The 18,899-nt window shown below is 39.1% G+C and overlaps 1 pseudogene; it reads right to left on the reverse strand.

The window, feature by feature from the left end:
* Window positions 1-8,529: 8,529 nt before the first annotated feature.
* LOC100612923 (centriole and centriolar satellite protein OFD1-like) overlaps window positions 8,530-18,899 on the reverse strand; it is a 63,235-nt pseudogene continuing 52,865 nt past the window's right edge.

Below are 18,899 nucleotides of genomic sequence, written 5' to 3' on the forward strand. Positions count from 1 at the left end.
TGAAACAAAGGACAAAGCTCCCACTCTTGTGGGAATTAAGGGACAGGAGAGACCAATGGGTGGAACAGGAGGATTTTATTGGGCGTACGTTGACTTAGCGGAATAACATTTAAAGACTGAGCCCTGAACAAAGATAGGGCTTGACTTTCATACATGCAACTGAAGAGGGTTGGCCAGCTAATGGCATGAAATCTGCAGGATGGGCAAGCAAGCTTATAGAAGTAGAATGAAGAGAGTTTTTTTAAAAGTGACAGGTGTTATAACTCAGGCATGTATCATGACTTTCAATAATATATGGATGGGAAAACAGAAACCTACAAAATTTTTGTCAACTTCCAGAAGTAGTTATAAAAATATATGTGAGAGCAGATCAAAGAATAACGGTATTGGGTGAGAGTACTATAGAGGGGAAACAGATAAGAACGTGTTATTTTCACTCCTGCTCCTGGAACCCATTCTTTACATCTCTGCTGATAGTGCTATCAGAGCCCCAACAGGGCTTGGCTTATCCCTGGGTTTTTGGAGTGAGTCAGCTCAGTACACAGAATATGTTTTTTTCTTTTAACATTCCCTGTTTCATTTCCACCTTTCATGCTTTTTGTAAATGAGGATTAATAGAGAGAATCACATAGTAATTCTTCAAGGGGGAGCAGTTCCCTATTTGGCAGGGGTTGATGTTTAGTTAGAGCCATTAGTTGAGTAGTCGTGTGTTTGTTTACAAGAGCCTCTATGGCTGCTTGAATGTTTTTAACAAGGAGGGTAAGAGACAAATTAGAACAAGGCAGAATCCTAGTATGCCTAGAACTATTTTTACTAAGATCTTAAATTCTTCAAAGGATGAAAACAAGCCCCCAAAGAGGGAAACTGGAGACTACCCTTTAAAAGGCTGGACTGTAACATGGGCCAATTTTTGGATTTTGGAAGTTGTATTCTTAATGATCTTTCTGTTGGTATTAATTCCTAGGCAGCATTTAGTTAGATTGAACTTTCCACATACCCTTCCTTCCTGGACTAGGAAGTAGTTTAAAGACAGTCTATTTTGATGAATAGCATTCTTCATTTTTGTGGCTTGTTGGGCCTGCAGATTTAGGGTCTTTGCAGTGTTATTAGTAATAATTTTCAGCACTGCCTGTAACCTTATGTTGTGGTAGAATATGTAAATGGGAGTGCAGTATCCCCAAATTCCATTTTCTGTCCAGGTGGCTGAGCCATGGTGTTGGAATTTTTAGGGGGTCATTTATTGTTTTACCAATTTCTTATGGTTATGTCTTTTGTTTGTTTGTTCTGTATTTGTTTTATAATAGACCGGATACCATAAAGGTCCTCCCTGTCCTAAGGCGATTAGAAAGGAGACAGCCTAATTTTTTCCAGTACACTGGCCCCTGACCATTTAGCCAGCAATAGGCAATATGCCCATGGCCCACAGATCCAGTAGAGCTCAGAGGGCACCTGACGGGTATTAGGAGAGTTAAGTTGGTACAAACAATGCTTTAAAGAAGGGAATCAGGAGAATGGGCCTGGTTGGGGCAGTTTGGAATTATTTTTACCCCAACATACAGTTTTTCCTACGCTTTTATTGTAATATTATTGTTCTAGGCAAGTTGACTTTCCTACTGGGCCTGTAAGGTTTTTTCTCCAACAAGAAATGCATAATATTATGATAATGGAGGTCTTTAAGAATCAGATGCTCTGGCTTGTGAACACAGGTTCAGGAGAAGAGACAGTAAGAGTGAAGTTATCTTGGGGCATTAGCTTTCTTGCCTCCCATGGCCATTGGTGTCCCATGTTGGTCCAACCACAAACATAGCATGAGGAGATATGTAGGCTGCTGGCTATGTTTTCAGCCAGTTGAATATACATCAACTGAATAGGCTTCCATATACTTCAGCTGAATAGGCTTCTGGCTAAGAGAGAGGGTTCAAACAGTTCCTGGTTGAAATTTTTACAGAATGATTTTAAAACAGAATTTTCAAGTGTAACCATCCGAGATTTCTTGATAATATGTAAATAGGCTTTTGAGTCTGTTTTCTGGCCACTAACTTGTATTCCTAGAGGAGCCTTTAAACTTGTAGTCCATACAGCCAGATACGGTTTTAAGGTACTGAGATTTTCCAGGTAGCAAGTGCTTGCCTTACAGTTTGTTTTTGATGTAAGTATGACTCACCCCAGTGATTGCAGGTTACAGGACTGAATTATGCAGTTCCAGCAAATTGTCTCTGAGAAACTGGCAAAGAAAGCAAGGGGTGAACATATATTTTTGTGGCAACTATTACAGTGCTCTTCGGAATTAGAGATTATGGGAAAGGTTGAGCCCATGGATGTTAACTGGCATATATTAAAGGATAAGGACATAACTCCCCAATAGGAGGATGAGACCTTGGTTTGGTGTAGCAGGTTTCCTTCTATTGACCCGTGAATTTTAAAAGAGGTCTCAGGTAGGAATTTGGGGCTATAACATGTATAAGTCTAGCCATTTCCTGGGTCACAGACTGAGTAGTTTCATTGTGAGTACAAGTTTCTAGGCGGGTCCCTGTACACTTTTAATAAGTGTGACATAACAGGGTTTTGGTTATGGTGCTCCCTGACCATATTGTTAGTTCAGTGTGAGCACTCTTCTCTGGTCTCCTTTTCTGAAACAAATAAGGGGAGTATTATAGTTAGGAGGAAAAGAAGTGGGCTTAGCTTTCCTTGTGCCTGGAATAGGAAATAAGTAAAGAGTAACATGTTTATACCAGGGAGGAAAAGAAGAAGTTTTTACACGGGGGAGGAGGTTGAGCAAAGTGACAGAACAATAGTAAAACAATGATTGGATTTAAGATTTTTATCACTATTTTATTATATTTTACTCCAGCTTCAAACGTATGTAGAGTAGTCAGCTTCCAGGATGACTAGAGCAGGGCTGTTGACTCCTCAAGTTTTAGCTGAGAACAGACTAGTCAGCTTTCGGAATGACCAGAGTAGGACTTCATCATTTCTCATGGCAACTTGGTCATAGGATTAGCCAGCTCAGATGGTCTGGGTCATGTTTGCTGGTCCACTTGTCTTGGGCTGCAAGTTTTAGTTGACTGTGGTGGATCCAACGCACAATTTCTGCAATGTTAACAGCAGTGGAAGTGGACAAGGTTGCAGGATGGGGCCCATCCCATATGGGTTCTAGAGTGGTTGGATTTTATTTCTGACCTACACAGAGTCCCCAGGTCTAAAGTGGTGTGCTGTGTTTGTTGGGCTTATGGACAATCTTTCCCATACCCAGCCATGGACCTCTTGCATGGCTCTCTTTAACACCTGCATTTGCCTTCTTAAAGTTAATTCCCTAGTTTGCAAAGTTCACCCCTAATTTGAGCTATGATTGGGGATGGCCAGTGGAAAATAGTCCCTGAACTGTCTCGGTCACAAATTTCAGTCCATTTTCTGACCCTAGAGTTAGAGGCATTCTCAATCTGGGGATATCGTCTCTTAACAGTACTTCTGTTACTTCTCATGATTTCTCTGTTAGGGTGGGCAAAGCCTCAACTCATCCTGAAAAGGTACAGAAAATCACCAGTATGTACTTACAGCCCACTGATTGGGGCATCTCAGTGAAGTTTCTAAGAAGGTTTTCACAGGGTGTGGCTCCCATTTCCTGAATTCCCAGGCGCCAAGTGGGCCCTTGTCATGGAATGTTCTGGGCACAAGTTAGACATTGTTTGCAGACAGATCAAGTGATGACAGTGAGCTGTGGCACATAGAAATGGTGTCCTAACAGTGTTTTCAGTGCCATTTTTCCCATGTGGGTTCCTTGATGGAATTGTTTCACAAATTTTGGGGCCAGCATTTCGTGGTTGGCTAGCCTCCTATTGGAGAATTTTCACCATCCCTTTTTATATATTTTCCAGACCCTTGGGAAAAGCAGAGCTTCTCATTTGGAGGTAACTTGAAACCTCTGAGAGGTGCATATTTGGGAGGAGAGTCAGCTATGGCTGTCTGTCTGTCTATGGGTAGTCATTGCTGCCCCTTTTGCATTCCTGTCTACCTTTTTGTTCCTTTTGGCTTCCAGTGATCCTGGCTTTTGGTGCCCCTTGCAGTGCATAGCAGCTGTCTTCTTTGGAGTCCATACAGCATCTAAGAGTTGCAGAAGTTTTTCTTTGTACTTTTTTTTTTTTTTGGCCCACCGCAGTTAAGAATCCTTTTTCTTTATATATAGCCCCATTATCAGGCAGCGTGGCAAAAGTATATTTGGAATCAGTATAAACATTGGCCATTTTACATTTTGTCAGCAGAACGCTCTCATTGGGGCTATTAGCTCTGCCTTTTGGGCTGATGTTCTGGTGGGCTGAGCTTCTACTACTGAATCTAATGTTATTACTGCATACCCAGTTTCATGGACCCCTTTCAGTATATAGTATTTACCATCTGGGTCCCAGAGGGGTTGCTCTATAAGGTCTTTCTGGCTTGAGAATACATCATCTACTGTTTCCACAGAGTCATGAAGGAGGACCCCCGCTTTGATTGGGACTAAGGTAGCCAGGTTAAGATGTTTATTATTTCCAAAGTTATGTCGGGATTTTTGCTTATGAGCCCCTGGTACTGAGTCACTCTTGGATTTGATAACTAATAGTGCGCTGTCTAATCCAGTAAAGTTAGAACTGACTGTGGTATACCCAGATGGTCAGTTGTTGTCTTAGAGCTAGTTTTCTATCTTGTTGTTCCAATAGGGTGGTGGCAGCTAGTGCCCTAAGGCAAGGAGACTATGCTAGGGCCAAGGAGTTCAATTGTGTGGATAAGTACATCACTGGGCGAATTCATGATTTCACAACTTGGGTCAGGACACCTATAGCCAATCCCTTTTATTCATGGACATGTGGAAAGAAAGGCTTACTTATATTTGGCAGTCTTGTGGCTTGGGCCTGTGTTAAGGCTTCTTTGGCTTGTTTAAACACCTTCTTTTCCTGGACAGCCTCTCAAAGGAGGGGTTTCCTTTCCCCTCTCTTTGTGCCTTTATATAAGGGCTTGGCAATTAGTGAGAAATTTGGGATCCAGATACAGCAGAACCCTGCATTCCCCAAGAATTTTCTCATTTGGCACTGGGTGGTTTGAGTTGAGAGTGCATAAAGACATGGCTTTTGCTCACTGCTGAGCTGGTGTTCCCATTGGCTTACTATGAAGTCCAGATATTTGACACTTTCTTGGCAAATTTGGCCTTCTTTCTGAATACCTTATAACCAGTTTTTCATAAAGGAGATGGAGGAAGTCTTGGATTCCTTGGTAGCTGCCCCCTGGGGTTGGGGCTGCTAGGAGAAGGTCGTTTATGTATTGTAGCAAGGTGTAGTTGTCATTTGGTGTGGTGAAGGCCTTGATGTCTGAGGCCAGTGTGTCTCCAAAGATTGTAGGAGTGTTTTTGAATCTTTGTGGTAGTCCATGTGAGCTGCTCCCCTGTGCCTGTGACTCAATCATCCCATTGAAATGCAAAGATGGACTGACTAATTGGTGCCAGGCAAAGACAGAAGAAAATATTCTTTAAGTCTAGTCAAGTAAATTAGGCAGCACTTGCCAGAATGAATCTTATTAGCATGTACGGATTTGGTATCACCAGGTGGAAGGTTACAGCAGCCTGGTTCATTTCATGTAAGTTTTGCACTGGTTTAGATTTACCAGACTCTGTATTTTGTTTTGGCAGCAGTGGAGTGTTCCAGGGTGACTCACACCAGACTAAGATTCTGTGTTTGAAGGGTCACTTTAAATGTTTGTGAATACCCCACGTGTCTTCTCAGAGAAATAGGTATTGGTGAACCTGAACTGGAGTTGCTCCTGGTTTTAGCTTTACTATTATCAGTGCCTGATTTACAGCCTTTACAGCCAGGCTCAGTGGGTTATTGTTAGCCCATATTCCAAAATTTTTACTCAGTAGTGTAAACACTTTCTCCAGCCCTGGCTTATGAGACAGTTCTGGTGACTGTTTTGTCTATATTCTTCATTCCTCAGCCTGCAGAATAATGAGGGTTAACACCATGACCTTTGGGTGAGTTAGGCTTAAAGTTATAGCCTCGTGTGGCCCAAAAGAAATCTGTGCTGTCAGTTTCTGGAGCAGATCTCTTCCAAGTAGGGGATCTGAGCAACTTGGGAGGTATAGGAATTCATGTTGGACTTCTTGTCCCTCTATGACATACCTTCTAGGCCAGCAAGATGGCCTCCTTTCTGGATCCCTTGTAGCCCCAATAATAGTTGTATCATGTTTAGATAGTGGCCCTATGGGCTGTGTCACTACTGGTGTTCACCATAAAGTCCATCTGTTGCTCCCCTACTTCTACTGTGATCATGGGCTCCTGGGGACTTGGGAGATGGAGCCCGGTCTTGCATAGTCTTCCTATTTTTCGGTCTCTGCCAGCCCAATTAAGTTGATGCCTGGCTCCCTCATGGTGTGGTGGTCATTGGCTGGCTGTTTGATAGTTTTGTGTCCTCTGTTATTTCTTTTACTACCCTCTAAACACTTATTTTTCCAGGGACCCCCTTTTTTTGCAGTGCAAATATTGATCCCTATCTAGTCTCAGCTGACTTTTGGGTCTCTGCCCTGCTTGGCCCCTTCCACATCTGTGTCTGCATCTGCATCTGCTTGTGATGATAGCTTCCCTTTCCATGAGCGCTGCCACTAGCAGATCGGCCTTCTTCCTGAGTCTCCAATCAGCCTCACTTTGTGCTTTCTGGTCACAGTTAACGTACACCTTGGTGGCCAATTCTGAAAGCTGGGTGGCATTCATGCCTGCAAAACCATCTAGCTTTTGCAGTTTTCATCTTATGTCCCCCTGGGCTTGTCCTACAAATGCTGCATTTACTATCTGCTGGTTCTTATCCTTGGGGTCAAATGGAGTGTAAAGCCAGAATGCCTCAAACAGTTTTTAATAAAACTTGCTAGGGCTCTCGTCAGTTTCTTGAAGCACTTCTGAGATTTTTTCTGTATTGATTACCTGTTTTCTGCCTTCCTTTAGCCTTTGCAAGAGTGGTTTTCAGTATGCCTGCAGATGCTGAAACTGGTCAAATCATTTGGGTCCCAGTGGGAGTGCGCTTCTGGGAACTGGACCTGAGAGTATGCCCGGAAATTAAATGTGCCTTCTGGCACAGGGGCTTCTGGCCAGTTGAGGGCTGAATGAGCCATCCTTCTGTGCTCTTTGGTGTTAAACAGCATCAGGAGAAGATGTTTACTATCTGGACAAATTGAATTATGTGTCTGGAAAATGGACTGTATCAGATCTATGAGGGCCAGGGGCTTCTCCATGTAGGAGAGAATATGGTGTTTCCAGTTAGGGGATCAGTGATTGAAATAGGCTGGTAGATAAGGGTCCATTTCCCCCTTACGTATGGCCATATTCATCAAAGTAGAGGCCTCCCCAAGTCTCCTTGAAAGGCATCTGCAGAACCAGGGCATGGCCATAGCAGAGGCAGCTCACTTGATTATTCTGACACTCCTCCTTGACCTCCTGGGGCAGGGGCTCTGATTTCTCCCTTTGGGGTGAAACCCGGGGTGTGTCACCATCTGAATTTGACTCCTCATGGGCCATTGGCCTTGGTAAAAGGGGGCTAATTGGGGTATAGGAGGAGGGATTTCTGTCTCTTCTGGTGGTTTCCACAAAGCCAGTTTTTCTTGCCCTTCTTATGGCTTTCCCTTTTTCTCCATTGCTGCTGGTGAAGCTGATTCCTCTTTCACTTTAGGCTCAGCTTGAGCAACAAGCGTTTTGCAGTAAGCCATCAGGAAGGACTGTAGCCATGCTGGTTGGGATGATATTTAGCCATAAGTCAATATAAAAAAATTGGTCTGGATACCCTGGCTATTCTCTGACCCCAGTCACCACTTGATGTGCATGGCCAATTATTCCCCATCTATTGTTCCTTCAGCTGGCCACCCAACACTAAAATAGGGCTACTCTATTTTACAAAGACTCTTTTACCTCTGGGGAGTCGACTTGATACTACAATTCCCAGTGTAACATTTCTTAAACTTTTTAACGTGTATTCTAATATGGTGGGTTTTGACCACTTCCCTCACATTTCCTCCCAGTTATAGTGTCATACACTTACTCTTTTACTTTTGCTTCAGAATGATTAGACAACCTCTCTTGTGGGAGTATTTCAGATGATGCTTAGCTTTAATGGATGGTTTGTATAGCCCCTGAACCCAGACCACCACAATCACTAAATTGTGTGGTGCCTGACTAAGCCATATGTGGTAGTTCCGGAGGACATTTGCCAGTAATCCCGGTTGGTCCCACACTTCACTTGGGACATATGGTCTATGCTAAGAGATTTGCAGCCCCACATACATCACCCTACTCTTGCACATGCATTCACACAGTTTCCACTCTCAGTTCCTCTTCCGAGGTTGTGGCGTAGGTTTCATCTGAATTAGAGAGCAAATCTTGTGTCCTGGTTTGGATAACTAGATACACACTGGGAGGTGATCAGACTCCCATTCCATCTTTATGGTATGGGTCCTTCCTTGGGCCCCAAACCTTCCCATGGTTCAGCTGCATGCTGTCCCTGGAATTGTCCTGTAGCCCCTTAAGTTCCATTGTGCTTTCGGGGGCTGCATAGGGTCACAGGACATCTGGCCTCTCTTTCAGGTTGAAGTTCTTCTGATGGTGCACCTGGGGTCACAGGTCTTTCCTGGCCTGGGGCTCCAGTCTGACAGGCAAAAGAAACAGCATACCTGTTGTCTCCAATCCTGGATGAGCTCCCAGAAAATGTTGCAGGAATTAAGGAATAGTAGAGACCAGTGGGTGGAAAAGAAGAATTGTATTGTGTGCACCCTGATTTAGCAGATTAACGTTTAAACACTGAGCCCCAAACAAAGACAGGGCCTGACTTTTGAGTAGCTTGGATATTCTCTCTAGAAGTGTTCTTTGGATTTGTGTGTTGGTAGGTCATCCTCTTCTGGTTCATTGACTGGGAGAAAACAGTATTTCCTTGAAGCCCTTTTTATCTGTGCCTATTGGACTTTGTCAATTAGAAGCTTCTACAGTCCATCATCTGGGATACATGAAAGACCTAAAAATCCCAGTAAATTTACATACTGTCACTCTTCAAGTTGTGAAGTCCCTAGAGAAAATGTCTTCCTCTTTCTACTTTTCAGAGTCTGTGTTTCCCTTCTGACATTATGTCAGAAACATTGGTATGTTGCAGTGTAACTGGGAATTCTAAAAAGTGAAAGTTATAGAAAGGCTTTTAAAGTATCATGCAAAGAAATCATAGGAAGATAATATTACAGAGAATGGCATGATTAGATTTACCTACAATGAACTGATTGTATAAAATAAAGTTTTCGCCAAAATTAAATAATCTCAAAGAAGTCTTTATAATATATGTGAAATATATGTGAAATAGCCAATGATTTATAGCATATAAATAATATAGGACAGTGAAGAAAAGATAGAATACCTTCCATACACTTGGAAAAATAATATCGTTGGCAATGCTTTCAGAAAATGTAAGCAAAAATATGTCTTGCCTAAACTGCAGAAGGGATATAGTAATAACACCTTTCTCAGAGGTTTTCTTTGTTAAGTAACAAGTGATTTGATAGAAATCAAGCACTTATTTCTAGCTCTCTGGAGCAAAGTGAAAATTTGCAAAAGCAACTCTCATGACAGCCAGAGACTATAAGTGTAAGACAAAATTATTTTTTAAAAATTCAAACTCACTATCAAGAAAAACATCATTTCTGAGGTTTGGACTCCAATAATATTGGTTGAGATTAACCTTAGTAGTTTGTTGAAGTAGTCAATTGAGGAGTAAAGTTGGATATACTCCCAGGAAAGAAACCATTTCTTTGTTCAAGAGGGCTGGACCCCCTGCCTAAATCATTGGTGAAAGTTCGTATTGCTCAGACATTTAGTGGGAACATTTGAGTCAATACTGAAAGCCATGCCCACAGATACTGGGATCTAACACAGAATGAGGTTTTTACTCAAAGCCATGACATAAAATTTCATATCTCAACCTCTATCCAGTGTGATATTCTAGACTGAAGAGATGATTTTCATATTACCTGACATATACAACCACCTTAAAATAAGAAACTGGAATAAAATACTAGATTGAACAATTAAGTTCTTAAAAACCTGAAAAGATTAATATAAAACTGCCCACCCACCAATAATAACTTTACATTTAAAAGGTTAACTTTTATTTACCACTTCAAAGACAACATTGCAAAATCAATGTTGGAAGTTCCATGCCCTAAGAGATAGTCAAGATGCTTAGGGGTCACCCTCAAAAATGAAAAGTTAAATCAAAAGAGTCTTCATAATAACTAGGGTTAGGTGTTTTGGGGGATGAAGAAATGGAATCTAAGGGAAAAACAAGTGGGTAACAGGATACAAATTTTTTAAATAGACAATTATTCATCATTGTCTAAATGAAGCATATATTAAGGGAAATCAAATAATTTTTTTTTTTTTTTTTGACGTGGAGTCTCGTTCAGTCACCCAGGCTGGAGTACAGTGGCACGATCTCGGCTCACTGCAAGCTCCGCCTCCCGGGTTCATGCCATTCTCTTGCCTCAGCCTCCCAAGTAGCTGGGACTACAGGCGCCCGCCACTATGCCTGACTAATGGTTTTTGTATTTTTAGTAGAGACGGGGTTTCACCGTGTTAGCCAGGATGGTCTTGATCTCCTGATCTTGTGATCCGCCCGCCTTGGCCTCCCAAAGTGCTGGGATTACAGGCGTGAGCCACCGCGCCTGGCCTGTTTGTTTTTTATACAGAAGATTCAGCATAAATATAGCAAGAATAAGTAATTTCCTAAGTAGATGTGAAAGTAAGGTTGCCAGATGTAGGGGGAAAATACAGGAATTTAAATATCACATTTTAATTTGAAATTTGGCAATGTATTGACAAACAACAAAGAATTATATTTCAGTGTAAGTCTGTCCATGCAATATTGAGAATATTACTAAATTACAAAGCTATTGAGAATTATACTAAAATGCTGTTTGTTGTTTATTTAAAATGAAAATGTAACTGGGAATCCTTCATTTTATCTGGTGACCATACATGAAAGGGAAGTTATGAAAGTTGAGCTCAGATTAGGAAACTTTCATCTGCATTTAAAAAAAACACCATGAGACAAAAATGTTTAGAAAGGGCAACAGGCAGAATACAAAAATAATCTCTACACAGAATATTATTCCACATATGTTTTTGTTACTTAGAGATACATTTTTCAACTTATGAAGACTATGCAAATATCAAAGACCTATCAAAACACCAAGGAAAAGAAGAATAAAAGTTTCCTTGTTTCCTTTTTTTAGCAAGAAGAATAAATATCCAAATGAAAGAGGTATTACAAGAATTTTTTATGAGGCTAATAAATGTTTTACTTTGTTAGAAAAAAGTTAACTGGGTTCTACTGATTAGCTAACAAAGTTTAGAAATATCGTGACAAATGTCAAAAGCAGGAAAAGAAATAAATATGAGTAAGAAAATTAAATCAACACAATTAGGAAAATAGGTGGCAGGTGGGGAAGGGGAGAGAAGAACTAAGGCAGATATGCCAAAGCAGAGACAAAGAAAATCTAGGGTAGAACAACTCTCTAATCAGATATTAGTTAGAGAGATATGAGAGTAACCATATTAGATGTAAACAGTTTATATTTCTGTGTTAAAATATAAAGTACTCTAATATTAGATTGAGAAAAAATTGCTTTTACCTAGAAATAATCACCCTGAAATATTGAAAATAAAGGTTTAGAGAAAATCAACAGGTATTTATCAAAAAAGTAAGGTCACTGATATTATACAAGGCAAAGGAGAGTTTTAAGGAAAATACAAACAATAAAGAGGGATAATAAAATAATTTATGAGGTAACAGACAAAATAAGAAATATCAAAATATGAAAATATCTTTTAAAGATAATATAACAGTCACAAATTTAAATGTCTCAGCAGCATTGTCTCAACCTACACCTGAGGCAAATTTTATGAATATCTATTTATGTAGACAAATCCCGATTGTAGTGAGAGGTGTTTAATATATTACTCACTTAGACTGATGAGTATACAGAAATTTAATAGTTAATAGATATACTTTGCAATGTTTATGTACTTACTTTTCTTCAGGTTTTTAAAGTGAAGCCTAGTAGTAGAGCACATTTTCAGGATTTGACAGCTCTGCTAGTAGAGAAAGAATTAATACAGAATAACCCTCATCCCCTTTAACATCAAGTCTCTCTAATCTAAGTAGCACCTTGCTTTACCTTCTGACATGCTCACTAGTCATCATGCTCAACCTTCTTTTCCAGATCCACTTTCTCATGATACTGTCTTCTAACTGGCTTACATGGATGCCAGCAAAATACAGGCTTACCAGGGTATCAAAGCAAAGAAAGAACACAAACTGCAAGATATCCGGTTTCTCTAAAAGGAGTAACTCACTTCTTACACATAAATGTTTGCCAGAGTGTTTCAGCCAACGCATTGACAGCTCTGACAAATTATCAGACAACTGCTCTGCATTACAGATGTGTATCCCACCAAACTAAAGTAGACGTTCAAACACCTTTCTGTTTCAAGCTGCTGAGATGTAGCTCCTGGAATACCTTCCAGTGAGTACATCTTTTTCTTTAGAGCAAATATTGCAGGTTATATGTTAGCAATTTTAAAAGGTAACACTTTGACAAAATGACCTTTCACTCTGGAAATTTGTGGCACATTCACATTTGCTGCTAGAACATTTCTCTCAAGACACTCAATGGAATATGTGATACTCTTTGATAAGGACCTGTGACATGCCAGCATCAAAAATTGAGACGATAAATTCATATATATGCTATCTATTCTCAAATAAGTGTTACCTACATAGGAAATAAAGTGAAATTGGTGTGAAGTTTCAATTCTGACAGCTGGCACTTATTAAACTTTGGCTCATAAGTAACGTGATTCATCTCATGACTTTTTAAATTAGCTTTCTCTCCCAAGTCCGTGTCCCATTAATTTCCTCAGCCAAGAAGAAAATATTTTTCACTAATCCTAAAAGTAGGTACAATTCTGCTGACTCTACTAGATACTCTAAAAAATCTAGATTCAGACTAATTGACAAGAATTCCAGAAGCACTTTTATAATAGGTTTTATTTCAACAAAATACTGATCTAGTTTTTATTATCCTTGAGAAATAAATGTCATCTCTGCCTTAAAGAGTATTTGGTATACATTTTTCAGAATTTATGTCAAAACCAATGACCTAAGTATCTTTCACAGAATTTCGTTCTATGTATTTTTTTAAATTAAGAATTTTTACCTCACCAAAACAACCACCAGTTTAAACTATTTTTTAGTGGTCTGGGTAAACAGTTTCACATCCACTATCTAAAACCTAATTTCAAATTGGCCAAAGACCTGTAACCTTTGACTTCTATAGACTTGAAGATGTAAGTAATTTAAATTAGGGTTGGTATTTCATTTTCTTCTTATCTAAATCTTAATTCCTTGGAATAACAAAGTTTGGTGTTGCATAAGAAAACTTCCTGAGTTTAAGACATTTTCAAAAGAAATTTGCCTTCTGCCTTATTGTATTCCAGATATTCAGTGACTATAGTTACTGTGTGTTAGTGATGGTAAACTCTGTGCAGTTCTTTATGAAATACTCTATATAACTGTTAGGTACATCAGTGTTTTTCAAATGGGCTGCTTAATACAGGATCCATTGTGTATATTCACCTTAAAATTTAACTTGTGATTTGGCTGTTTCCTGGATTTGAGAGCACCACATGTGCAGAAATGTACTCAAAATTAAGAAAGGAAATACAATTTTATATGGATGCTATTAAATTTGAACATCAAGTATCACATGTATCAGTGGGTTTTTCTTTTTTTTTTTTTTTTTGTGGTTACTCTATAAAAATGCCTGTTTGGGATTTTTTTATTTTAACTGAGAGAAGCTCTCTTCTGTATAGAACAAATATTCCAAAATAGTTACGTGTTTTGTTTTCCTGTTGCATGACAAAATTAACTATTATTTCCAGCAATGGTGGTGCCTTCAGAGTCCAGTATTGCAGAAGATGTAGTGCCTCAAGCCTAATTTTAACTTTCTAATTCTGGTAGCTATTGTCAGAAACTTTTGAAAGCTTTGTTTATGTAGCCTTATTTTTTATGTAAAGAGAATTAAATTTTGCTATGTATAATTTTTTGTAATCTAACAGTTAATCCACATTGTCAATCAGTGTCAAGGGCTTCCTATTGTTCTACTCAAGTGTTACAATAAGTATTTGTAGATAATAGTTAATACTTGTCTATGCTTATTTTAAAGATCTATATTGGTGAAAATAGTTGTGGATATATTAAGAGAAATGAAATGAAAGTATAGCTTCATTCACTTGCCTTTTTACTTTATACAAATCTTATCTTTCTTTTTCCCCAGTATGCTGTGACTTTTGAATAATGTGCATAGTAAAGATTTCACACTGGTGTGGTAGTCAAGTCTGTGAGTGCTACTTGGTTTATTTCTGGAAAATTTTCTTCAGCCATTTAAGAAAATATTATAATCTACCGGGCTGTACTGGGTATAAAAGTGCCAAAAGCACCTCCGTAGTTTTCTGTATATAGTAAGTACTTTCCTGACTAGTTTTGAAACAAATAAAAGCCACCTACCTATGAGATTAACAAGGCTTAAACCTGTGCAAATTACAAGCAATCAGTGCCCATGTGTAGTTGTTTATTTTTCAAATCGATGGTATAAAAATTGAAAGATGTACTCAGAAATATAGAGCAACCAGTTCTAACAATTACTCTCTAGAGTTGCAGAGCTAAATATGTTACTCAGAGTTTTATTATATAATGTTTTTCAACTCCTTATTTGTCAGTATAATTCTGAATTTGGATTGTCTGCATCTGACCTTTTTTAGAGAGGCCTAGCCTTTGTCACTATTGACACATGCCCACTCCTAATTGAGGTGCTGACTCTGGATCACCATCCTTTATTCATACATGACAGAAAAACAGTCAGCAGTTCAATTAGTGTGCTATTTGTCACCTTCCTTTCTGCCTACTTTTAAGTAGCATTTTGTGCAATTATTTAAGTCACATGAATAGACAGGAAACTAAATAATACATAGATGTGATCACAGGCAGCCTCTAAATTATCCACAGTGATTCTGCCAAAAAACCTAGGACAATCTACAGGTTTCAGTAGAGATTTTTTTTTCCAGTTCTGCATTGTAAACGTTGATTTTTAGAAAATAAAAATGAAATCAATTGTAAAGAAGGAGCCATGTGTTTTAAAATTAATGAAACACTTGAAGCCCATTCATTAAGTATGAGGACCAATGGTTCCACAATAAAGATGCTATCTCAGTACATTCCTGCTGCTATAACACAATACATTGGACTGGGTAACTTATAAAACCAGAAATAAATTTCTTACAGTTTTAGAGACTGAGAAGTCCAAGATCAAGGCATTGATGGTCTCCATGTCTGGTGAAGGCCTGGTCTCTGCTTCCAAGATGGCCCTTTGTTGCTGCGTTCTCTAGAGAGGACAAATACAGTGTCTCCTCTAATGGTGGAAGGGCTAAAAAGCTTTGTTAGTTCCATTGAGTTCTTTTATAAGGTCGCTAATTGCTCTCTTATTTGCCTCCCAAAATCTTGAATTTTTACTTCTACCATTCTGGGGTGTTTAAATTCCAACATATAAATTCTGGAGGGACACAATTACTAAAGCCACAGGCATCAAATGCAAAGACCAGAGGCAATATTGTACTATTTCTAATGCCTAGAAAAATCTGTATTTTAATGTTCAGGTAGAAAACAGAAATGCGCTGGGAAAAATGGCCTCTTGTTTTACAGAAGGCAGCCCAGCTCTTCAGAGGAAAGAACACAGCTTACCCTTCCCAAATATAGGCCTAGATTTGACAAATAAGATAGGTTAAACACATTTAAAAATTTGAGACCAAAATAAGAATGTTTTTTAAAAAGAACAGCTCCTTTTAGTGTAATGAATGAGACATTTTATGACTGGAAAAGGGGTTTCACTTGACTTGATTATGCTTGGTTCATACACTATAGTATCAAATACAATTAGGAAAAAACAAATACACTGGATTACACAGTGATTTCTATCGAGAGTTTTGTCTGATGACAGAGAAACATTTACAAAGGGGTAAATGTTATGTATCTTCTCATTATATTGCAATAGAAGCTGGAGAGCAAACCTGGTTTTCAAGAGTCATCTGGTCCTTCATGAGAAAATCCTGTTCAATTACCAAAGGGGAGACAAAAATTAAAATGTAAAAATTTTGAAAATTTGTGTCAGATTTATTTGGTTTCTTTGTAATGTTCTCAATTTATTTTCTGGGGAGTTTCTGGTCTTGCTTATCAATTATATTAGGATCAATTTCACAAGTTAGAAAATCCAATCCTTTCTTTTTATAGTCAGTAATTCTGACTGATTCAATAACTTCTTACAGGCAACCTCAAATTTCTAACCATTTCTTTTGGCTGAAAAAATAAGCAATTAACCGTTCACATATAAAACACAGTGTGGGGAAACCAAGTCCATTTCAACTTTGTCACTAGATTGAAGCACGTCTTTAGGGAGCCTTCCTGAACCACCTTTCTTGAGCTCTGATTACCTGGGGGAAAGGGAAGAATTTTGAAATTAGGTATGCATTAATTTTATGAAATACTTGGCTAAGAACCATTTTTGAAACATATATGTAATTTGAAAGCCTAAAAAAGCAGTGACTTATAAACACAAAATTTAGCAAGCACATCAAAATAAACCATAAGGTATGCATTTAACACCATGATGCTTCTGACATATAAAATATTAATGTCAGTACTAATGTCCTTGTTATATGATAATAGCTTTTTTCTCTTGGTCCTAAATCAGTGAACCACCCTACCTTACAAATTTTGACAAACTAAAATCTCTTAAATATTTTGTCTTAAGAATGAAATATTTTATCTTAAATGTTTATCAAAAGAGTAACACCTTTAAAAGACTCGAGGTTCCATCTGAACTTTCGATTTTTTATGCTTTTCACCTTTTTGTCTTCAACGGAGAAGAACGATTACTTGGATGTGCATTCTTGTTTCGAGAAGTAAAAATAAACCACAGAAGCCCTGTGTGTCCCCGCCCACAGTGTGTGTGCCAGTGAACTAATTTTTCATAATGGAAGTCATTCCTATCATCAATGGAAAACAAATAGATCATCTCAATGAAGGAAGCCATTAATTTCCCTCAAGTGTCATGAGCTTTAGTTTTGAATTAACCAGGAATCCAGGGAACATTCTTATGTTACAGTAATTCAAGCAAGACTTAACAAGGGTGTTAAGTGGACAGAGTAATCCATCTGATAGGACAAGAATCAGAATACAGATGGGAAGAAGAGAACCTGAGGAAAAGGGGGTGCAGCATACGCCCCTGGAAGCAAACTTGGACTGGCAGCCATCTCCACCTTTGGGTTCTTCTAGTACCAGCTAGCTGACACTGACAGCCTCTTCCTTAAACTCTGATTTCAAAGCAACATTCTGAAGCAAAGCACAATCTACTTTTTTACAGCCTTATTTAAGGATCAGATGAGAATGCACAAAAATTACCTTCAAAAACAACCATTTACTACCAAACTCCTAAGCTGCGTATTCTACACAGCATTTCTCACTGCTTGTAAGACAAGAAGAGGACAGGGATTCCTTTTTGGGCACCTGCCACTCCTCTGAATTTGGACACTAATTGACTCCCTTCACTCACCTCAATGTAGTTACTAAAGGTGAACAATGCAGCAACTTGTACAGAGAATTAGGTCATAATTATTACCCTTTCTTGATCCAGTTTTTGTAGTTCCCTCTGTTCCCTTTCTAAAATGTAGGTTACTCTGCCTTTTTTTCTTCTCTCTGCCTTCATTCTTTCACTTGCTGTTTCCACATTTTTTTCTTCTTCCTTTTGTTCTTCAATTTCTTTCTGATCTAGATCTAATAGAACAGAAAATAAAGAATTGCTGCCCGTATCACATTGTTCAAATGAATGCAGGACCATTCTGCAGGAGTCCTTGCCAAGATCCAGAGAGACTCTGCTGGGCTTTTGGTTGACATGTGACCTGCTTCAAGTTGCTCTTCCCTGTTCATTGACTTCAGGCCCCCATTCCCAACTCCTTGCCACTGCATTCCACTTCACTTGGCTGAGATGAATACAAGTCACCCTCATCATGGCCGACTCCAACTGACATAGCCTCCCTCCATGTCACAGGTTCTTGTCCTTTACACAGATCTCCTTTCTCTTCTTGAAAGCAAAGCCTACATTTCAACCTCTGCCTTTCATTATAATACCTCTCCTATCTGTATGACCCTGACTGAGCCACTGATCCCTATTTCTATACAGAGCAGTTTTATAATTCTTACTCCCATAAAGATGCTCAAGTCTGTTCTACTCTGAAAAACAGAACAGACATCAAACCCCTGTACTCCCCCAGCCATTCTAGCCATCTCACTGTTCATTTCCCACTTCCTCCAAATGGACGGCAGCCCTTCCTGGGGTTTTCACTATTATTCAGATGTGGATCCTTTCCATATCGTTTCCTCTATTCCTGCTCTCTTCACCTACCCTCGCATCCACAGTTCTGAGAGTTTTCTACTATAGACATGTGAAATCCCCACAACACCAGCTTCATCATGGGCGTGATCATTCTAGTTCTTTTTTTTTTTTTTTTTTTCGGTCATGCTCTTTCCATCCTCCATCTGCCCAGCAACCAGCACTGGCACATTCATATTCCCTGTATTTCAGCTGCAACAGGTGTCTTCCACACCATCTCCCTGAAATACTTAAACAGCCCAGTCAGGACTCTCCTTGAAGTCAGTCTGTACCTTCTAGTAACTTGTGGTCATTTCCACCAGGCATTTCCTGAGGGGAAGGTGTGTATCTGCTGTGCAGTGTCTGTGCTCTG

Source organism: Pan troglodytes, chromosome Y, assembly GCF_028858775.2.
Source record: "Pan troglodytes isolate AG18354 chromosome Y, NHGRI_mPanTro3-v2.0_pri, whole genome shotgun sequence".
Lineage (NCBI taxonomy): Eukaryota > Metazoa > Chordata > Mammalia > Primates > Hominidae > Pan > Pan troglodytes.